At 40.8% G+C, this 24,327-nt stretch overlaps 1 long non-coding RNA gene across 1 annotated transcript; it reads right to left on the reverse strand.

Moving 5' to 3' along the window:
- Positions 1–1,565: 1,565 nt before the first annotated feature.
- Positions 1,566–18,181, reverse strand: LOC144588457 (uncharacterized). Its single transcript, XR_013544031.1, has 2 exons — positions 18,094–18,181; positions 1,566–15,264 (listed from the first exon to the last, which is right to left on the reverse strand). It is a non-coding gene; the product is annotated as an uncharacterized LOC144588457 (long non-coding RNA).
- Positions 18,182–24,327: the final 6,146 nt, after the last annotated feature.

The following is a 24,327-nucleotide window of genomic DNA, read 5'->3' on the forward strand; positions in this document are numbered from 1 at the left end:
CAAGAAAATCTCCAGTGATGTGCAGAGTTCACTTAAACTGAGCAAGAATGCCCACTTCAGACAGAAGAGGTAGGCTAAAGGTCACTATTGTGGATAAGCTTAGTTCTTCCTAAGGTATCTCATATGGGCTGAAGCAATTCAGCTAGTAAGCAAGAACTTTCATGAACAACATGGCCTGTTCAAATGACACAAAAAACTGGTTTCCCAAATAGTACTTAAGTATTTGCAATTTTAATTGTGCTTTGTGTTTTTCATTGCCATCTTTGTTTGCCACTTTGAGTCTATCGTATTAAAAAGTAGGGTATAAATGTTTAAATATAGAAACAGAAACATCTCAGATCACTAGGCCAAAAAGATCTCCCGTCCTTCTCATTCTCAATGAATTTGACATTAAAGAAATTCTCCTTGAAAGGGCGTTCAAAGGAGGAGAAATGTGGGAGAAGTTCTCTAGTCAAGGTTCAGAAGTCTCATGCTTACCATAATTCTGAGATGGCTGAGATGTGTACATGTTTTTCTAGCCTTTCACTATCCAACCATCTTTGTGGTAACTGCCAGCCCACAACTCCAGCTTCCCATAATTCAGTTAAAGGCCAAGGGAAGAAGCCACTAGGAAACTGCTTTCACAAGGCTTTTTCAAATCAGTTATTGTGGGCAGCCAAAGAAAGATGAAGAGATGTAAAACAGAAAGAATCAAAAACAATGCAGTATTTTCTGTCATCTTCCAAAATTACAAAATCAGCTCAGAAATATAACCAGAACGGTTTCTAAAGCATCCTAAAAATGAGGCAAAAAATGAGGTTTCCTGGACCCGGATGCAATATTCCTTTTAATCTTGTTGAGACTGCAACAAATTGCTCTGCCATCTTGTGGAGCTTGAACAATAGTTCTGCAGTTCCTCAGCCTTGGTTATGAGGATGAAACAAGCAAAGATTTGCATTCCTAGTTTTATCTAATGAAGATGTCAGCAAAGAATTTGGAGTGCTGTATTTAAAAGCAATTCATTATTCATTACTAGTTATTTTGACACCGTAGATTGTCACCATTGCTCATTATTTAAAAGAGGAAGAACTTTCTAACAGGGTACTTTTAGTTATTTGTAAACTAAAAAGTAAAATATATTAAAAGGAGAAAAAGGTCAAAATATGCCAAAATGATCCCAGAAAACCAATGATGTAGTAGTAACAAGTAAAATGTATTTGATATCCTAAAAAAGTATTTATATTAACAGTTGTTAATACAGTTTGTTTGTTTTTTTTAAAAATAAACCATTGCTGTCTTTCTTTTTAATTTTGATAAGAGCAATCTCTTTGCTTGGACAAAAACGTCTCCACAATCAAGGTCACAATAATTATCACTGCACAAGAGTGCAGTGGTGTTATTATGCAGCAGAACAAATCAACATTCTGCAAGACAATTCTAAAAATGGGGCAGTCTAAGGAAAGAAATATAACTTTGAAACTGGACTTCAGGTCAGTAATAAATTTGGTACAGATGTATGAGTGTTGATCTGATATGTCAAAGTAATGATAGGGAACATCTTTCCCCTCCCCATTTTAAAATTGTAATTTATTTCTTTAATGCCTGTCTTTGGCTGATGGTGGGTGAGGTCACAGAAGGGTGGAAGCTGAATAAGAAGAGAGCATGGCTCCTAAGAAGACGAGAAGAACTGAAGGAAGTTTGCAACCTGAACTGGAGTATAAATCAGTTTAAGCAACCTGCAAACCAGATCAGAGCAGGTCCATTCTGATCTGCACACCAAAGATTTCAGTACAAATAGGATTGGATGGCACTTTGCACACCCCTAGTATATATTTACTGCAGCACAGTATCAGTTCAGCACAGTATCAGTTCAGAAGCCTTACAATCTGCTTGGATGTGGCATTTTTCTGATATGTGGATTTAGCCATACAGATGCCCTGGACGTATTTGAAACTGGTTATCTGACTGCAGGTCATTAAGCAGTACTGAAGGCTGTCATTCATTGTTGTCACAGCCACTGTCAAATTGTTCTCAAGTCACTTTTTCTCAAATATGTCTGCTTTTGAAGCAGATAAAGCTGAAACAGATCACTACTTAGGCACTTATACACTTCTTGCTAAACCTTTCTGGAAATGTCAGTCAATTAGAGTTTTGTGAAATGGCTACCAACTTTTCCTTCAGTAACTGTGAACTAATAAAAATAGACTACCAATTAATTCCAGCAGATAGATTTTGCTTCCTCTTCTTTCTGGGGATGGGGACTGGGGAGAGGGAGAGATGTAATAAATCATTACTGTCTTACAATGAGACTCAGAGATATTAATGCCATCTGGCACACTGGAATGGTTCCACGTCAGAGGGACTCACCAACTCTTCTTATGTATCTGGGATAAGTATTCAGTTCCCTTTGTTTGTCTGTTGTGAACTTGCTGTGCCTTGTTTTTCTATCTTTTGTCTATGCTGCAGAATTGTCCTTTAAAAGGACCACTGTTTAATCTTTGCAGAGGACTGATAAATTTTTATCTTGCTGCAGGGAGACAGCTTTTGCTACAGGAAAAAAGCAGCACTTGGAGTCAATTGCAAAACTGATTAATCTTGGTTATCTGAGGCTATTTGAGACTCATGAAGTTTCCAGCATCTATTTAAAAAAAAATAGAGAGAGAGAGAGAGAGGAAGTTTAACACTCATCAAGCCAGATCTCTGACTTTTTTTTTCTTCCATCAAGAATGTCCTCTTTGCTGCAAAGGAAGGTACTCTTTGGTGGGAGGATGCAGGGGTAACATTGCTTAACTTGGGATCTCACTTTGTACTTACCTCTGGGTTTTGAAACTTAACTCTACATGTTAAGAAATGTTAGAGCATACACAGAACATTTCATAACTGAAAAAAATGGGAATATAAATTGAGTATAAAAAAGCAGTGGGTGGAATAGTGGTTGCCATAGAATCTTAACATGTCATCAGGGATTCTGCTAGCTTTATGTCTAAGCTCATCTAGATTGTCTAAATTCAGGGAAACAGAGTTCCTGTGTTTGTGCTTGATTGCAGCCTCTCAACTGTCTGTCTGTCTGTCTGTCTGTCTGTCTGTCTGTCTGTCTGTCTGTCTACCTACCTACCTACCTACCTACCTACCTACCTACCTACCTACCTACCTACCTACCTATCTATCTATCTATCTATCTATCTATCTATCTATCTATCTATCTATCTATCTATCTATCTATCTATCTATCTATCTATCTATCTATCTATCTATCTATCTATCTATCTATCTATCTATCTATCTATCACCCATCTGGCTACCAAGGCCACTCTGGGTGGTTTACAACAAAAAATAAGAACTATAACTAACAATACTGAATTAAAACAAAATAGACATCAAAATATTCTAAAAGAAATAATAGGTACTAAATGCTATAAATTAGAGATATTACACACTTAGAAATGCAACACAGAAATAGTAACATTTAATAAACAACTATAAAGACTGAATAAACATAATGGTAATTCCATTCAACAATAATGCTCAAGGAAAACTGGTATACAGTACATAGGATCTGGATTTCTAGATGGGGGAACAAATTCCTTCTCTTAGTGTCAAAGAGCAACTCAATTCCTGCTTAGAGGTAAGCCCCATTGAGTCAAATGTGACTTACTCCCACGTAAGCGAGCATAGGCTTATCTCAGCTACTGCGGATGTAGAACAAGATCTACCCAATCTCTTGAACTAATGCTCAGGTAGTAAAGATGGGCACAAACCTCAGTTTGGAGGTCCAACCCAAATCATCCACACGCTCACACAGGTGTTGGATGGGCACCTTCCTGTCTCCCCTTCACACTTGCCCATTTCTCAGGTGATGTGTGCTTTCCTCCCCACCTCTACAGCATGATTACCCACTCGTCGTCTTTTGCAGCCTGCTCTTCCATCTTCTACCTTCTTTGTCTTCCAGCCACACAAAGGAGGTACTGCAGGAATCCCTGCCCTGCCTCCTTTCTGAGTGTGTGGCTGAAGGAGAAGGTGGAAGATGGAAGAGGATGTAGCAAAAAGGTGAGTGGCCAGTTGTGCTGAGGAGGTGGGGAGGAAGCTCGCATCACCCAAGGAACTGATGAGCTTGCAGGGGAGGCAGCAGGGGGGACGGTGCTGTGTCCACACAACAACTGTGTGAGTGTGGTGATGAATTGGGCCAGACCTCTGAACCAAGGTTCATGCCCATCTCTAGACTGTAAGCTTTGTTTCTATTTTTCTTTCCTTCTACTCTTTCCCTGCATTTTGATAAATGCTACCCTAGCTCTCCAAATTCCATTTGGGTTACCAGACTTCTTATTTAGTATTAATTGTTCTTTTTTTCTAATTTGATTGTTTATTTTATCTTTATCCCCCCCAAAAAAACAACTGGTAATCAAGGTATGTATGGTAAAAACTAAGTAGATATATTGAATCTAATTGGTTTATTGAATAGCCAGTTTATGTTACTACTAGAGGTGACTATGGTTATTGTACCTGCCCAGAATAGTCGGTACAACTAGATGGGTGGGCTATAAATGTAACAAACAAACAAACAAACAAACAAATAAATTGTAGTTCACTGAAAGTCTTAGTTCTCTTAGGCTGAGCAATCATGTGTCACTGGTTCATAGGTTACAATCACATAGCCCAGATTTGGGACATAAGTGCTGGTCTTGAGAAAGCACACCCCTGAGTCTGAAATGATGACCCCATGATTTACTACAGGGGAGCAAGTCCTAATGATGTATTGATTTGAAACAGGAAATAATAGTATTTCTTGTTTAAACAAAGGTGTTGACATGAACAGAAATAAACATATTCAGAACAGAACATATGTCTGGAACATATTTGGCTCGAACAAAATAGGAATACATTGATAAGACATATTTCACTATATTCTAGATTGTGGCCTTAGGAAGAGCACAGAGTGGTATACCTGAACATTTTTAAGCAAGAGGAAAAGATGGCTAGACAAAACTTTCAAACTAAGATGACAATGTTTAAGTATTAGAACAATAAGTATGTATTTATTGACAGATTTCAGCAAACCCTATTTAACTGATGTACAAAAGATTGCTGTAGGATTTTCCCACTATATTGTTTAAGGATCTGTTGATGCTTCAATGGCACAGGAAAAAACAATTCAAATATGTGTCCTGAAGGCACAGCCATGATGGATATAAGCAGAAATTCTACGTGACCATTTATTATTTCAGTGGAGAATTGTGTGGGATTGCCTGTTGCTAAATATCTGAAAAGCATTTGAGTGGGAGAAAAAGAGCCAATAATAGCCTGCAAGGTAGTGTTTAATTTTTTAAAAAGTAAAGAAAATAAATATACATTTTAGAGGGAAAAAGGCAGAGTGGTTATAGAAGGTATAAAGGCGCAAGTAAAACACATGCCATATTTGGGAGAAATGCCATGTCCGATGGAGGGGGGAATCCCTAAATATGCCCGCATGATTAGAGAAAGAAATGTAAAAAACAAACAAACAAACAAAAACACAAAGAAATGGAAACTTTCCTGAGTAGAAAGTCAATGTAATGATGTGCAGCAGAAAGAATTAACAATGGCTCCAATCCTTTTGGAGACCATGGGCTAGGAAATGGAGTGCCAGTGTAGGATTTATGAGACTTTATCATAGAAGCCCTAATACCCTGTTCCCCTAAAAATAAGACCTAACCTGAAAATAAGCCCTAGTATGATTTTTCAGGATGCTCGTAATATAAGCCCCACCCCCAAAATAAGCCCTTGTTAAGAGAAAGCCCACCCTCCACCATTGTACAGCAACCAGAAGATGACATAACTGTAGTTGAATAAACATAGATTGTTATACATGAAAAAATAAAGCATCCCTGAAAATAAGCCCTACTGCTAGTTTACAGGACAATTATAAACAGATTTCTTAACTAGTTCATGGAAATTTATTAAGAAATGCTATTGAGTATACTTAGTTAATTAAAAAAAGGTACAGATCCTTCCTGTAGACCAGTGGTCCCCAACCTTGGGCCTCCAGATGTTCTTGGACTTCAACTCCCAGAAATCCTGGCCAGCACAGGTGGTGGTGGAGGTTTCTGGGAGTTGTAGTCCAAGAACATCTGGAGGCCCAAGGTTGGGGACCACTGCTGTAGACCACAAAGTCTGTGGCAAGGTGGTAGTGTGCTACCTGCTGGATAGCTGATATAGGCAAGCAAGCCATCGCAAGGCGTTTAGCAAGCCTTGCGGTCACTTTAGTGGTGATCAAGGAAGAGCCTTGGGCTGATTATCATTACAATGCCTGCCAGAAAGGGACGTGGGGTCAGCAAAGGTAAAAATCTGGCTAAAAAGAGAATTGTCCCTCAGGTGTCACCTCAACAATCCTCTTCTGATATGGAATCTTGGCCGATTTGTTAGGACCTCCAGGAAAAATGGCAGCCTTAGAGGCACAGAAGCTGGCAAAACAAGCTCCCCTGCAATGTGAGGCCTCCCCGTGCTGAACTGTTAGGGATACAAGGCTAAACTAAGGTCTTTGGCACAGGACCTCATGGATTGATTTGTTGCTTTAGAAACTGAGCAGGGTCACAACAAGGTGAGGACCAAGTCGTGCAAGAAGTGTCTGCTTCAGTGGATAGGATGCCAGGAGGTCAAAAACACAGGGGGACGGAAGCAACTGCAATGCACGATCCAGCGGAGGGCACGCCAGTTGTGCACGACATCTATGATGAGCCTTGTACAAGTTCGCATCAGGCTATGGATGTCCCTGAGACATCTGCTCCTTCATATGGTGAGTGCACAACTATGCATAACACTCAATGTCCTTCTGCAGCCTGTCCATGGGCTAGCGATATGCAACACCCTCATGGCACACCTACCCATTACGGAACAGCACCCATGGGATGGCCCAGTTGTTTCTGACCCCCAGTAAACACACATTGTTGTAATTGGGGCATGCCATATGCAACCACTCCCGGACATCTAGTGAAGGGAAAGGAGTATAACATGGCTCCGCTAGTGGCACTACCATATGGGGATTACAGCATGCGGCTGGGATATCATTTGACCCCTGCACTTAAGGAAAAGATATGAAGGGTTAATTGGTGGATTTTTATAATCTTTTGAACCATAAAATAGAACCTAAGGAGATCAACAAAGACGATGAGAAGGAAAAAGAGAAACACAGAAGGAAAAAGCCAGACAGAAATTGGCCTAATTGTATCACAGGCTTCACTATATATGCTGGGGTCTTGGTTAAAGCCCAACCCTGGAAGGCATCCTTGCTCTTATAATATTTTGATATAATATGTAGGGCAAACTCAGATTTTTCAGGCCAGGCTTGGCTTTGATATGATGAAGCCTTTAGAATGAAGAGCACCATTATGCCTGCCTTGAGTTGGGATGAGCAGCACCTGGGGCTCTGGATCCAACACATGACACCAGCTAGGCCTAATTCAGGGGGCAGATTTGATAGCGGCCACCTGAATAGAAAACTTACTGGAAATGTTAATACCCACTCTGGGGTGGGGCAGGTGGTTCAACCCTGCCTGCCCTGCTACGAATACAACTCTAGAGGTTGCTGTGCAAGGTCCCCATGCAGGTATAAGCACGACTGTATTGCCTGTGGAGGCAAACATCCGAATACCAATTGCTTTAAGGCAGGTGCACAGCGCCAAAACAAGACGGCCAGACCCAGTAAAAAAACAGAACGGGGTGGTGGTACCCTTGGAAAGGGGACCCACACCAATTAAAATCTGTATTTTGGAGGATGGTTTAGCGAGTTACCGAAAAAGAGAAGATGCAGTATATTTGAGCCAGGGATTTAAATACGGCTTTCGAATCCCAGCAGTAGGCGAAAGAATAGCGTTCATGGCCAAAAACCTCCAACCAGTTAAGGGCATGGATGCTACAGTCATAGAAAAAATTAATAAGGAGGTTAAGGAAGGTAGGGTGCTAGGTCCCTTCGAAGAGCCACCAATAGCTAACTTTAGGGTTTCCCCTCTAGGGATTGTTCCCAAGAAAGCCCCAGGTGAGTTTCGGTTGATACATCACTTGTCTTTCCCTGAAGGGGCATCTGTTAACGATGCCATCCCGCAAAAAATGTGTTCAGTAAGATACACCTCATTTGACAAGGCGATTCAGATGATTAGGGCCTGTGGAGTGGGGGCTGAACTGGCAAAGGCCGATGACAGCCTTTGGCAAAACACCACCAGATATTTTAGCGATCCATTTGGGAGGCAATGATCTGCCGGATCATCTGGTAAGGCAGTGATACTCGACATTCTAAGAGATCTTGGAAGGTTGAATGAAAGGTATCCTGCTATGCGGATCATGTGGGCCACGATCATCCCGCGTTTGGCCTGGCAAAGTGCACAGAACATTAGCAATGTTAACAGGGCCCGTTGACGGGTCAATAGGGAAGTGTGTAGAGGTGTCTGCGGCAGCAGTCTCGGATCTGTGGTCAAACACCACAGAATCCAAACTTCCAACACTAAATATATTCGTAGTGATGGCGTCCACCTGTCTGATGCGGGTTTGGACATTTTTCTGGAGGACATCAAAGGGGGCCTGCTCTCTGAGCTCCAAGTGCTCAGTGGCAGGCATGGGACTTAGTCAAGCTAGTCCCTATGCCATGGCGGGTAGTGCAGGGAAAAATAGGTTGTCTCGGCGTGTCCCATTGGTAATTCAGGTAAGCCAACAGCGCATCCGACCTCCCAGCTCTGCGGATCGTGAGATTACAGGGCCGATGGTGAAAAGATGTGCTGGGCCGCTTTCGGTCCAATAGTCATCAAGTAAAGATGTCTGGAGGACTGGGGTGTTTATTAGAGGCTGGCCGGGTTCCTGCTGTCTTCAAGACCTCTGGAACCTGGGGCCTGGGACTTGCCCATTGACTGATCTAAAGGTATTTCGGGATACCCTGCCCTTACCTGTTCCTGCACTACCACAAGCCTCCTCAGTTGAAGAGGCCACTGAGATATATATAATTGGCATTGAATTAATAAAGTATGGCCCATATTTCAATCCATATACCCTAAATTTGTATATTCTACCCTATCCTACCAACATGAATTTGACCAAACTCTGGGAGGCAATGGAAGACAGGAGGGCGTGGCATGCTCTGGTCCATGGGTTCATGAAGAGTCGGACATGACTTAATGACTAAACAACAACAACCCTATTCTGTAATGAATTCCAGGCAGCCAAAAATAGATAAATATTTAACAATTTAAATTTTAAAACATCCCTACTTACTCTGAGATACAGTACTTCTCCCACGAATGTAAGGAAATTGGGATGTTTTGCTTTTGTGTGCAAGTGAGTCATTTTCCTACCTGGGCATTTGAAAAGTGGCTATTCTCTTTTCCCTCCTGGGTAACATCAACCTAAGCGTGTCTTTCTTATAGGTCAATAACTTCAATGACACATCTAAAATGAAACATCCAGAGAGATGAATGATGTTAGCTGAATATGATACAGTAGGGGAAAATATAGGATTTATAGAAAAGAGGTAGGGAAAAAATAGCCTTTCAGTTGGAGCTGTGAGAAAAGGAAGCTGAATCCTTTCTTGGCTTCAAAGATCAGCACATCCAGCCTGGCTTTGTAAGTTTCCCAGCTTTCTTCTGATATATAAATTGCACCACATTGTTTGACCCAAACCCTGTTACCTGCTCAGTTTTTGAAAGCATAAAAAGTACTGAGCCAGAATCTTTCTTTCTGCTTCTTTAAAGGTTATATTACAGTGAAATAAGGAGCACACACAAAATTTTTCAGTTGCTTTACCTAAACAAGAAAAGGAAAAGAAAGAAAAAGATTTTTTTTCCCAAAAGGAAAGAGAAGACAGTATAGAATAAAAGAGAAAGGAAAATAACATTTGGAAAATATAGTGCTGTACAATGGAGAGAGGAAACCTTATATCAGACTCTTTTAAGACCAAAAATGGCCCATTATGATTTTGATAGCATTGTAATACTGTGCTGATTGTTCTTTTCACCTAGTTAAACTCCCAATGTAGTGAAAAGGTGTACTTTGAATGTACTCCAGGATAGTTTGAGCCATTGAATTTGGCTGTCAACATCACAGAGAAAATAGTTTTTATGTCACCGTAATCAGAGGCTTATAATCTTGAAAGGTGGCAAGATGCTGGCCAGTTTCACAAAGCGGTGTTTGTCAAGGAACATATTTATCTAAGCATTATTGTGGGCTTGAGGTATGCTTAAACCGGAACATTTTCCTTTAATACTGCATTGAAATATGTAAGTTTGCCTCCTACTAAAAAAAAATTTTCTGCTCTTCCTCACCCCTTTTTTCAAAGCCTGTAAGCCTTAGCATGGCTTACAGAATTAAAGGAAAATGCCTATATAATACACACTTTGGAGTAAGTAATAAAATAACTTGAGTATTATATAAATAATACCACAGGTACTGTTTTCTCTGCTGGTCGAATACATGTTTTCTAGAATATGTAGTGTTAAATCCATTTACTCAGATCATTTCTGGAAGTAGATCACTACTGACTCACAAAGGAAATGCTTGGGAACACTGGCTGCCTAGATTGGCTAATTTATTATGCATCTCAGGAAGCTTCCCAGGGTTGAGTGTGTGGCCCCCAGATTTCTAAGTGTTTCTCACCCTATTCTACAGAGCAAAATGTGGAAAAATCTGGCTCATGTGTAGGACCTCCAAGAATTCAATGGGGCCTCTGCTTCAAACACATTGGTTTTGTGTGAGGAAAGCAGGCAGCAATAGTGTCTGGATATGACTCCCAGATACCTTTACCTATCCCACTGAAACACCAATCCTGGCATTTATGCCTCTTTTTAGTCCCCCATGGTGGCTTATTAAATAGGTTGCTTCACCCCACTGCATGGCGCAGTCAAGTTCTTAGACTCGTGCACAGGACACTCAACCCTTTCCTTGCCAGAACCTTGGACATACAAATCAGGATTGCCACACACATCCTTCCGATTTGTTTCTAGTCCTTCATTAAAAAAATCTTATGACTTCCCCAATTTTAAAGAAAGCAACTATTGCTAATTTTCCATATGAATTCGGGGGACTTTTCTTGATTTTTAAAATCTTCCGTATGGTTGCCAGAGAAGAAGAGCTCGATGAGGTTCGGGAGTGGGGAGCCTATGGGCCACACATCTTAGGCCAGACATTGCCCACTTTGAGCTAAAATGACAGTAGTGGTGATACTGATAATGTTAACCAATTAGCTTTGTAAAAACCATGTACATAATCCCTCTCCACACAATACATATGTGTCCACTGACTGTGTTTAGTAACTAAGATTTGAGTTCACAAAACAGCACAACTGCTTATTGTGGAAAATACACCAAGTCCAACTTCTACACCCACACCCGCACACAAAGAATATTTTATCTTCCTCAACCAAGCTTCTGTTAAGAAGTATTTCAAAGCAGTATGTGGACTACAAGTGCTGTCTAAACATCAACATGAGAATTAACTTATATTTTCACTTGCCAGCTCCTATTCAGTAATCAGTGGAAAACTGTGGGATCTTTTTTTAAAAAAACTCCTACCATGTCAATATCATGAGAGAGCAATGTACAAAAATCACTGTCTAAGACATTTCTTTTTTTAAAAAAAAAAACATAATGGAAAAAAGTAATTTATTGTAATGTGGAGGAAAAATCAGAAGAACTTAAATGCCTAAAGGGGGAAATAAACTAAATGTCATTGGCTTTCAATTTCCTTTAACTAAATTTCACACAAATTACAGTTGTTTGCATAATAACTACTTGAAAATACCAAATCGTTGAAGCTTGTCAGAATAAGCACTAAAAGTTTTGTTATCCTTTGCAGGTCTTACCAATATTTTTAATGTTTACTTGCTTTTAAAGTTTGATTGTATTTTAATTAGTGCATAGCTTGTTTATTGATGGTTGACTTACTGCATTTTTAAAGATTTCTATTATTTTTCATATCGAGAGCTGCCTTGGGTCCCCTTATTGGGAGAAAGGCGGTCTGTAAATAAAACACATAAAATAAAATGATTAATAAATTATTGTCGATAAACTAATCATATTTATAGAAAATATGCTTGGTTTACCTTGGCTTTTAACCCCAGCCCATTTTAGTGCATGGATATAGTTTAGAATGCAAACACTGGGAAAGCACTGTTGTTGGGAGAACTCTCCAGAACAAAATCAACTATCATATCTCTTCAAAATAGTAATTACCATGTATTGCAATGCAACAGTGTAATAATAGCTCCGCAAAGGGAAAGTAGATGCTGCTGTTCTTTGATTTTAAAGACTCGCTGACAGAGCAGGATATGCTAAAGTACTGCAAAGGAAGCTTGTTGAAGGCAGTACATAATAGGATGTCAGTGTTCATAAGCCTGTAGACAGCACTGCGTTCCATCATGTTGCTATTTGAAATGGTGAAATTTATGAGCTGTTAGACTGATGCAGCTTTGCTGCCCAAATCACATCTACAATTCAGATGAGGAAGAGTGGGGGAAGGGAGCAACCAGTGTGGAAAATGACTTTTCCCTGTGCCTTTGTCTCTATTCCCGGACAGTATTTAGCCACTTAAGTTTTTTTTTTTTTTCTGATCATGATCTTTAAACCTGATGGCATTGAATTCTAATTGCTTTAAGCTGGGGTTGAACAGCAGACTAAGGGCATCATTTTGTGCATGACAATGACTGCAAAACAAGGAAGTGGGATGAACTACAGTAGGGGTGGCATAGGGCAACCAGGGTGGGCAGGGAGGCCATTTTATATCACTCAAACATCCATTTGGTCAAAGTGCAGCCTTAGGAAATGACAACCACATGCCTCATCACTTCCTTATTTTCTATAATGCCTGGACTTGTCATATTGATATTACATATTGAGATTTATTGATATTACACATCCCCCTTCATAATCTAGTGTATCAAATGCAGCCAGTGGTAGGGATGGGAAGTTTTATTTGCAGGCAATGGAGTTCTCAGTTGATTTTTTTTTCCTGTCCGTGATCATGACGGTTGAGAAACTTGAACTTCCATGAAGTTCTGTCTCTGCCTTTGTTATTAAAAATGCTCATAAGCTGGCCCAGGGCCGGGCCAGCCTTTTTTGCCCCCTAGGCAAGACTAACTACTTGTGCCCCCCCCCCCCAATTTTCAAGAAATAGACTAATTGTAGGAAAAATAGAAAGTACAAAAGTTGAAATTGTGAAAATTTTATTTTAAAAAATGGAGAGAACAAGTAATAGAATAGTCTTCAATTTTCTTTCTCAAATACAAAACAGTTTTATCACACAAATCATTTTGACTAATCCAATGAACTGTAAAGTCTCTTAAATGTTTCTATTTTTGCCACATCAAAATCTCTCATTTTGCATGCCTTTTATTTTGCAAGTTTTGTCACTGGTTCCTTCAGGTCAATGGCTAATGCTTCGGCATGTTCAATTGATATAGTTGCCAAACCACTAGTCTACTTTGCAGCATTGTCGAGTGTAAATATGTTTTTATAAGCTTGAGCTTTGAGAAACTGCGTTCACCACTAGCCACTGACATTGGAAGAGTGAGAAGGATCCTTAGAGTAACAGAAACATTAGGCACACTATCCAGGAGTTTTTGTTGCACTATGAAGAGAAGTACTCCTTGTGGTGGCATAGACTTTGGAAGTCTTCGAGCTATTGCTATAAGTTCACAACACAGATCTTCAGCAGCAATATCTTTGCTTCCATTGTACATCAATAATTTTTCCATCTTCAGTACATTTTTGGTTGATCTTGTGTATGTCATACAGGAAGCCAAACAAAGAATTATATCATTGTAGCTGTTAGAATCTCTCTTCAACAGATTGTATGGCTATGTCTAAGACAGCAGAATAAAAACTTATTTTGAATTTCTGCTTTGGATCTTGTGGTGCCTCCTCTTGTGCTTCACACTCAAACTGCTTTTTTGTTCTCCTTTTTCTAACTTGTTCTGTCTCAAAGTTTGGTAGTATTTCTAGCTCCTTTGTAATCTCAATAGCATTCATCAAAACTTATTGAAAACCCACATCACACCTATAGCCCACAAGGTAATTCTTAGTCACTTGCAACTGGTTTGTGGCTGAATTTAAATCATTTTCTTTATATTGTAACAGCTTGCTTGTAAGATTAATTTCAAAAACAAGGGATACCACAAATTTGAACTTACAAATTGCATCAGCAAGGGCTTCAGCTTCCATTCGAGAAGTATTTCCAGATAAATTCTTTAGGCTTGTGTCATCAAAGATCTCTGTTAAAGCATCATATATACAACCAAGATGATATCTCAGGGGTTTTAAAGTCATTACAGTACTCTCACTTTCCTTGAAATCCACTTTTTCTTCTCTATGTTTTACTGAAAGGCCTACAATCATGGAATTTAATGCTTAGAGCTTATATCACTTGTAGAAGGAGCACCGTATATAGCTTCCTCAGTGGTAATTTTGACAAGGGTATTGCCATGTTCTTGTTCTTTGACTGCTTTCTGCGTGCATAGGTATTTCTGGAAGAACCACTCTTGCTTTGCTTCCTCCTTGGTTTTTTTTTTTTTTTTTTTTTTTTTTTTTTGCCTTTTCTTTGCGGAACTGAGCTCCAGATGGTCATTTTTTTTTTATCAGCCATAGCTCTCCCTAAGATGAAGACAATGTTTTATATGTTTAATATCAGTCCAGGGATAAGCCAGAATTGTAGTTAGCAATACCCACTTAGTCCAAGCCAAGCCAGACCAGGAGAATGCTGGGTTTAGGGTGTGGCACTCAATTTCAGAGCTGTGTACAGGTTTCAGAGTAGCAGCCCACCTGGATTATATTCTATAAGTGAGTACAAGCACATTTTCAAGCAATTCAGAACAGTGCCCATGGCCATGACTCCAAAGAAGACTGCTTAAAAACTCTAACTTAAGAACACATTCAGAACAAATTATTATTAAAAATCACATAATTACATTTCTGGGAAATGACTACCAGGTCGCCATTGTAGGAACTGTCCTCATAAGAAAATAAAAGAAGCCACGTTGGATCATGCCAATAACCCATCTAGTCTAAAACTCTCTGTCACACAGTGGCCACACAGTGGTGTAGAACATGACTATACCCTCTTATATAGATATATAGACACATCCTATACCCAGCAAAATACAACAACTTCAACAAGGAGGCAAACAAAGCAATAAGGAAGGCCTTACTCTCCCCCAGTGGTCCATTTCCCAAATAAAATGTATTGATAACATAAGTAAGTGAAAAGTAAACATTGAGTAAAAGATGATAGAAACTCACTTTTCCTAGAGTGGTCCAGCTGCCAAGAGTGGTCCTCACCTGACTAGATAGGCGGATATAAAATAAATAAATAAATAAATAAATAAATAAATAAATAAATAAATAAATAAATTTCCCCAAATGTCATTAGGAACACCATCCAAGCGAGTACATTCAGCTCAATAGAGGACTTGCAGTTGCAGTGCAAGAGTTGACACATTGAAAGTGAAACCATAGTTCCCTCTAACTTGCACTAGGGGGTGTTTGTCTGACACCCAGAACTTGGGATTTTTTAAAGCCTCTTCTTTTGTATCTTCTATTGCAGTGGTCCCCAACCTTTTTAATGCCGGGGACCAGTTTTGTTGAAGACCATTTTTCAAAGGACCGGGGGGGGGCGCCACCACCATCCAAAAATAAAATAAAATAAAAATAAACAGAGCAAGTCCCACACTGGGACTGCAAAAAATAAAAATAAAAAATCCAGAAACAAAACAAAACAGCACATAAACATAACCCCCCCAGGCCAAACCCACCCTCCAAAACCTATCCAGAACAGCTTTTTTTAAAAAAGGAAAAAGCAGCACCTTACCAGTCTGAAGCCTCCTCAGCCTTCCGGACTTCCATCGCTGCTGCTGGGAGCCCTCCGGGAGGGCTCCCACTCCTCCACTGCCACTTTGGGAGGCCTCCAGGAGGCCTCCTGTGCTTCCACCACTGCCTAGAAAGTGAGCAACATGGACAGGCCCAGTGGCTGGAGGCAGGAGCCCACGAAATTCACATGGCCTCCCTGCCAGGTTCTGCCTCCAGCCACTGGGTTTGTCCATGCTGCTCACTTTCCAGGGGCTATCCAGGTGGGCTCCAGGAGGCAGAGCCCAGCTGAAAAGCCAGCAGCGCAGATGGACCCAGCAGCTGGAGGCAGAACGCTGTGGGGAGGCCATTTAAATTTCCCGGGCTCCTTCCTCCCGCCACTGGGTCTCTCCATGCTGCTGGATTTCCAGCCTCCTGGACCCCACCTGGAAAGCCAGCAGTGTGGATGGACCCGGCGGCAAAGGCAGGAGCCTGGAAAATTCAAATGGCCTCCCCACCGGGCTCTTTTTTGTAATGGCTGCCACTGTGTCCCCGCGGCCCAGCTGAGGGCTCCTCGCAGACCGGCACCGGGCCAAGGACCGGGGGTTGGGGACCCCTGTTCTTTTGTATCTGTACTGACCTTATAGTCAGAGTCCCATTCTACAGTCCTTTGCTCAAGACAGTCTATTTATGCTATTTATTTTCTATACTTGTATCATATGATACGTCAGGTAATGCAAGTACAACACTATACAATTTTTTCCAAGTCTATTTTTAATAATTTTTAGGTAGCACAAATCAATCATTATAAGTGTGCCTCTCTCCTAACTGGCAATTCATATTAGGTCAAGTTCAGTGCTGGATTAGAAATAATACTACTTTTTTTACTTTTACTCATTTTGCTATAATTTGCCCTTCCTAAATAATGAAACAGAACAATAAGGATGTCCATCATCATAATGCTCTTAAATTATCAAAGCTGCTGCTGAAGAGGACAAGAGTTCTGCCTGATTAAAAGCTAAATAACAAAAATAATAATAGGGATGTGGTGGTGCTGCAAGTTAAACTGCAGAAGTCTCTGTGCTGCAAGGTCGGAAGATCAGCAGTCATAAGATCAAATCCATGCAACGGAGTGAGCTCCTGTCGCTTGTCCCAGCTCCTGCCAACCTAGCAGTTCAAAAGCATGTAAAATGCGAGTAGATAAATAGATACCACCATGGTGGGAAGGTAACGGTGTTCCATGTCTAGTTGCGCTGGCCACGTGACCACAGAAACTGTCTACGGACAAACTCTGGCTCTATAGCTTGGAAACGGGGATGAGCACCGCCCCCTAGAGTCAGACATGACTGGACTTTTGTCAAGGGGAACCTTTATTTTATTTATTTATTTATTTATTTATTGGATTTTTACCCCACCCCTCTAGACCATGTCTACTTTTGTTACCTTTACCTAACAAAAATTATATAAAAGAAGCCTTGAACTACATAAACAATGGATTTTGGAGTGAAGGTAGTGAGTCCAGTTCAGTTGAAGGAAAATGCATAAGTGTATAAACCTCTAAGGCTTAATACTGCCTTGAAAATCTAAATTGTAAGGAATATCTATTAGATAGTCTGTTTGTTTCTCATGCTTATACACTGCCTCACAGTAAAATGTGGCCACTAGGCTTAATAATAAAGCAGCATAAATACAATGAAATTACAAGTAAGCTATTCAAAATCAATAACATTTATTTGGGGGAAAAAGTAATAACAGAAAGAAGTGGAAAAATTCAATAAATAACCTTCTGGAAGGCAAACAGCTTCTGAAGCAAACTGTTCTTACTTGCATTCTCAAGATGGAGATGCAGTGAGCAGAGCAAAAATATCTACACAAATAAATCAATACCTGTAGTTTCAGAAGTTACCAAAATAAATGCCTGTGGCTCTACTAAGTAGTAAGTGAGAGTACTGCAATGACCATGGCTCAGTTTGTTAGGCATGTCTGTGCAGCGTTCAGCCCTGCCCTCACCTGTCCTTCACAGCTGAGCAGGGGAAAAGGAGCCAATGGTGCTAAAGGGGGAGGGGCTGGGATATAAAGGGGGGTGTATGGAGTATGTGGAGAGATTTGTGAGTCTGTGGGCCTGTGGGCCTGTAAGTCAGTGAGAGTAGGGTTCTGTGTGTCAGTGAGTTCAGTGAGTGACAGAGATTGATTAGCAACTTGTGATTTACATATTTTATTTTACTGATCAAATAAACAAGTTTAAGTTTCAAAGCAACACATGTCTCACTGAATCATTGGTATTGAAATTGAAATACTGGTGGCAGCAACTGAGAAGAAGAGTGAGTACCTCCTGGAGGCCTGAGATAATAGAGGCTTCAGTGCGCTCGCTACAGTCTGTCACAAGATTTCCTTGGATGTTCTTGATATTCATAGCTGAGGAGAATATATAGAACAAAGGTTTCATTCAAATAATTCTTATTTGGTTTAAGTTTCAAAATGGCTTGTGTATCTATTAGTCTAGTATTTGTTTGATTAAGTACATCTCAAGAGTCCTCTGAGTCTCTGCTACAAGTACCCAACGGATAACAACATCAGAGAAATCACAACAGAAACAGCATCACAATAAGCTTAGGCCAGTAGCAATTGAGAATGCAAGTCCCATTTATGCATGCTTCTTCTTCATACTTTTAGAATTACATGCGGAAAAATATATGGACTTGTTTGCTTGCTCTCGTTCTTTTCATGCATCTCTATGACCTTCCAAAAACCCCACCATCTTCCCTATCTCGAAGGACTGCTACTGACCCCACGTTCATTGTAGAATCCTGATTATGTCTACTCTACACATGAATACTGTGGATAAAGCTGAGGCTAAATGCAGCATTTGTCCTACTTCGAGTAGATCCACTGAAATGGAAAGGACTTACTCATGAATAACTCAAGTCCATTTGATTTCAAAGAAATTACACAGGCGAAGCAAGGTTGCCTAAGTGCATTTTAAAAAATTTCAACTCAAATGCAATTAATATTACACCTCTACAAATTGTTGAATTATAGTTGATGGATGAAATCCTGTCACACAACTTTGTTATCCATCATGGTTGTTTCTCTGAAGTAAAAAAAAATTCCAAACACCTCCTCTCCTAAAAGATTCCAAGGCTGCCTTGGGAGCTCTTTCATCTTTAATTTCTGAGAATCATTACTTCCCGGATGGTCTTACTGGTGGCAGCAACTTTCTTATATATTGGACTCCCTCCTGCCCCATCCTCTGGCTTCCAACAGCTCTCTTAAGATGAAAGAGATCCCAAGAAAATGTCAAAATCTTTATGGGGAGAAATAGATTTTTTGAATACTTACATTGCATAAAGTTGTGCAAAAGAAACACATCCAGTATTCTTGTTGTATTTTTGCAAATACTTTGGGAAACTTAACACAGCAACAGACTAGATAGTATTGCATAGGCTCATATGCTGTGCTTGGGAAATTACTTGCAAAACAACTGAATGAAATTATTTGATTATTTCTTAGTAAAAGCTAATAACTGAATTCAAGAGAAACTGAATATCTTCCTTCCTTGAAGACCTGAAGTACACAGGAAAGTGTGAGATCCATTTGTGAAGGGATTCATCTTTTGCCTGCTCTACCTGGAATAATGAGATGAGACACAGTAGAATGGGATTAAACTAGAGCCACAACTTTATTAACTTTTCAAACTCAAACTTCCCCTTTTGCCAAGGACCCTACCATAGTACAAACAGGTCTGCACCCAAACTCATTCCCAACATTCCACTCCAGACCTCTAACCAAAAGCATGTCATTCTGCTGTACAGCACACTGTTGGTTCCCTGAGACCACTCACCACCTGGGCCTTGGGACAGTAAGTACCAAGTGTCCCCTGGAGTCACCCTGCTTCCTCTATCCTCCTTTACACCTCTATTAATGTCCTTCTGAGGAGAAGGGTCCCTTACACTCCCTGGAACTCACCTGAACCCATGCCTTTTTCCACTACCCACCGTTGTGACTGTGTTTACCTAACCTCAAAGCCCTTAAACACCCCTTGGAATAAGAATGGAATGGGCGAAAACTCACCTGCACTTTTAGGCCAATTAGGTGCAGGTCAAAAATTCCCATCCAGTGCAAAAGCACTCAGTTAATCTCACTCTTATTACTGTTGGGTGGGCCACCAAAGAACACAGGGGGTCTCTTCTGCCCTGCATGTTTGTCTGAGATGACACAGCCCCCTGTGTCCATCTCCTTCAGCCAGGTGGACAAAGAAGCCCTGCCCAGGCAGCAGCATGCCTCAGTGAAGGGGCCATTCTCCTTTCCCCCCTCCCCCAAATATATATACCATTTTGAAATTATAAAAATATTCCTTCATGGTTTGGGGAGGGGTTGTGTGTAGCACAGATGATCCATATCTTAAGTCCATTGGGTATGACAGCCGAGGGCCTTCTTAGGTCAAATGTTGATTCAGACAGAATTGAAAAGAGCTTATCATAAGCATACTTGCCGGGGGGGGAGACCAAATTTATCACGTTACAGTATAGGGAGTCCTGACTTTTTATTTAGAAGTGAGGATTACAGGATTAAAGGCTTTAAGACAGTAGGTCTTAAAGCCAAATCCTCTGTTTTTCAAGTCTGAATTTATCATTTAGATGAAAACTGATTACAAAGCTTAGACATTTAACTATTAAAAATGGATATTTGCTTTTATGAGTTCAAAAAGTTTAATTGCACTGCACTGTGCATTAACCCTAACAAATTATACCCACTTACTGGAATCCCAGGAGATATCCTTTAGTTATGTATATACAGTATATTCCTACTATTATTTCTTCCTGGCAACCTTTTTCTGGAATGAACTTTCTCACAACAGATTATTCTGCTTAAAAGATTGTTGTCCCAAAGAATACACAGTGATTATACCACTACACACTACTTTTAAAAAATCATATTCCCCAGTACATGTTTGCTAAGACGCCACACGTAAGTGAATACATGGAGCATTTCTAGGGCTCAAGGTAGAAAAACAAGAACACAAGATCAGATAAAACACAAATGCCACTTCTTATATTATTGGGACATTTACCAACACAAAGAAATTCCTATATTATCACCTTTCCCTAGGGCTCTGAAAGGCAACCAGAATATGTCCCTTCTGTTTCGTTGAATCATTGTTGACTGATTTTTTCCCCAACACATCACAAAGCATCACAATGACAACAACTACAAATTTCCTAGGGCATTGTTTTTTCGCCCAGCCAATTTTAGTTTGTTGGATTGGTTGCTTGTTTGCTGGGGGTTGGAGAAACCATACCTAGCATGTGGCTGAAATTTTTGGGCAATGTTTACAATGGTGCAGGCAGATTTGTAGCACTTTTTCCAGGTGTGATTTGCATAGCGATGTGTACTAGTGGTGTGTTTGTAGTAAAGTCAAACCTCTCCCAGCCTAGAGGTACTGAGGATGACCCTCAACATTGCCTAATTTTTTTGCTGACAGTGGCTGTGTCCATGGTTAGAAGAGATTTTGAAGTGATGTTACTTAGTTCCTTCCACATATTGCCATTCTCTACCCACTTTGTGGCATTTCTGCTGGTTGACTGAAAGCAACATAGCAGTTTTGTTGCCAGATCTCTGGGATCAGCCCACACAAGGGCAGCTGTGGGAGCTAAAAAGTAGTTGTGCCACCACAAGTAGAAGCTGGCACGTCTTTGACTGAAGACTAAATCAATCAACCACATGTAAAACAGTAGCTAAAATCATATTGCTTAGCATAGTATGTCATGGCAGGAGTGGGCTCCTTTGAATCAATGGAATGTATGGAAGATCTGACTCAACAATTATCCAATGATTCAATGGGGCTAATCCAGTTATGACCACTAAGCAACCATATTTCAGCCTTTGCAGAACAGTATAATGATACTGCTTATTTAGGCGTATTTTAAGTAAACTGTTCTCCTGTTATTGTGCATGGGATTTATTTATATTTACTTGAGTTAGTTGCATTCATATTTTGCCTATCTCCCAGTTAGCATGAAGTGGTAATGGATCTCTTCCTCCCTGCTATTCACAGAAAAGTCTCACCAGACAGGTGAGGCTGAAAGTTACTGGTCCAAGTTTACCCAGTGAGTTCCATAGCTAACAGGAGATTTGAACTTGGATCTTTCATACCTCAGTCCAGCATTCAGAGCATAGCAAGAAGGGTTGCCAGGTCATCAGCACTCAGTTCCCTGAGATTTCAGTGCATAAACCTGAGGACTTAAGATGTCAGGAGGTGAGTTCTTGTGAAGTCACAAAATGGAGGCAAGCTAGGGTTCAGGAAAAGAAGTGCTTCTGTGCCAGGTGATGGGCAGAACCAGGTGAAATAGAACTAACCCTTGTAATATGCCAATCTAGAACCAGGCAGCCTAACAATTGTTGCCATTCCCATTAGGTCTCCTAGATCATGCAGATTTGCACATTAATCATAATAGGTTTCCCTAGGTTATTGGCTGCTTCTGGGCTTGTGAAAGGTTTAACAGCAGTCTAGGAGAATGTTCTTTTTCCCTCCAGGCTTTACAATGCTGTTGCCAGGGTTTATGACATAAGAAAGTTCCAATTTTGACTTCACTTGGTCCAAATTGGCACAATGTAGCAAGGACGAATGCATACATCTACTCTGTCTCTCTTGCCAGATCTCTCCCCTTGCTCCTGGCCTTTCAATGGCCCAACAAGTACAAAACAATCCAAACATCTTTGTGTTGAGCCAGCGTCCAGGGGCCAGCTAGGAATGGATAGAGATAAGCACCCAGACTTTAAAGCCACTTCTCTCTCTCTCTCTCTCTCTCTCTCTCTCTCTCTCTCTCTCTCACACACACACACACACACACACACACACACACACACACACACACACACACACACACACACACACGCACGCACGCGCGCGCACACACACACACACACACACACCATGGTTTCTCCTCCTGTGACATTACTTGCTCAAAGAACAGTCACTTTGGGACACAGAAAAGCACAGCAATCCTATGACAAATGAGCCAGCATTCTGAGACCTGGCAATACCAATGGCAAAACAGTGATATATGTTGTCTGAGCATTGTGTAGGATTTTATGGAAACCAATCTAGCCAGAATGTGCACTTGCTCATTTTTCTAACTTTTGCAAAGCAAGGTCAGCCAAGCTGGAGGTCTAAGAAACATATTTTGTGGGCCTCAATGACTGGCACCAGTGCCTCAAGATGGAATCAGAAGTACAATGAAGTCATTTCCAAGCATTAAAACTGAGAAATGTCTGGTTTCAAGAATAAAACAAGACAAGACAAAACAAAACAGTCTTTCTACAGGCAGGCATAAATTGCTGCATATGTAGTACACTTCCTGGAGGAGTGCACTTCAGGCACTCTTGAAGGAGACCGATGTCCTTAACCCATTCCAGTCAGGCTTCAGGCCATGGCATGGCATGGAGATGGCACTGGTCACCCTGCAAGATGACCATTTGAGGGAGACTGACGGGGGCAAAATGTCCTTACTGGTCCTCCTTGACCTATCAGTGGCCTTTGATTCCATCAACCACAGTATCCTCCTGGAGCAGTTCTCTGGGTTGGGGATTGGCGGTCTGGCTTTGACCTGTCTCTTCTCCTTCCTCAAGGACTGTCCTCTGAGACAACAGCTTGGTGAGATGATGTCCACCCCTTGGACCCTTGACTGTGGAGTCCTTCAGGGACCAATAATCTCCCCAATGCTGTTTAATATCTATATGAGGCCCCTGGGGAAAGTCAACAGGAGCTGTAGTTTTCTGTCACCAATATGTGAATGATACCTAGCTCTGTCTCTCCTTCCACCCTTCTGCAAAGGATGCTGGCCTGTCCTTGAGCGCTGCCTGGATGCCATACTGTGGTGGATGAGGGAAAATAGACTTAGGCTGAACCTGGGCAAGACAGAGATCCTGCATGTGGGTGCACCTAGTGTTTGTGGATTGGGTGCCTCCTTCTCCTTTGAGGCCGGATATTCTCTCCACTAAGATGAGGTTTGCAGGTTGGGTGTACTAATGTACCCAGTGCTGTCAAGGGAACCTCAGATAAATAATTAAATCAGTCAATCAATAGTGCATCTGAAAACAGAAAACTCATTCTCAGCTATGACACATCCACATATCATTTAGGTGTAGAATGCCTCACCATCTAAAAGCAAATTAGTTAATTCTGGTTTTTGAAAGTAACCACTTAAAAGGAAATTAAATAAAGTAAGTTAATCAATAAGTTGCCTGATGGATTCTGTTCTGCTTTTAGAATAAGCTAATGAAACATAAGCAATTGTTTAAGTTAGCCAACTGTCACAGTTCACTCAGCTTTAGAATCCATTTGCCTGTGTGCCATCTAAAAGGTGACAATTATAGGAATAGAAATAGATCTGACAATTATTAGGTGGAGGTGGTCACTTCAGGAGTGCTGGGACGGCAATGGAGCTGCCTTCACCACCCATCATCTGCTGCCTCAGCCAGCCACCAGCCTTTTTTTGTTTTTTGGTCTGGCCACTTCTTGGAGAAGTAGCAAAAGGAACAAGTAGCACTTTGCAGAGACTGC

This window comes from Pogona vitticeps, chromosome 3 (genome assembly GCF_051106095.1).
Source record: "Pogona vitticeps strain Pit_001003342236 chromosome 3, PviZW2.1, whole genome shotgun sequence".
Classification (NCBI taxonomy): domain Eukaryota; kingdom Metazoa; phylum Chordata; class Lepidosauria; order Squamata; family Agamidae; genus Pogona; species Pogona vitticeps.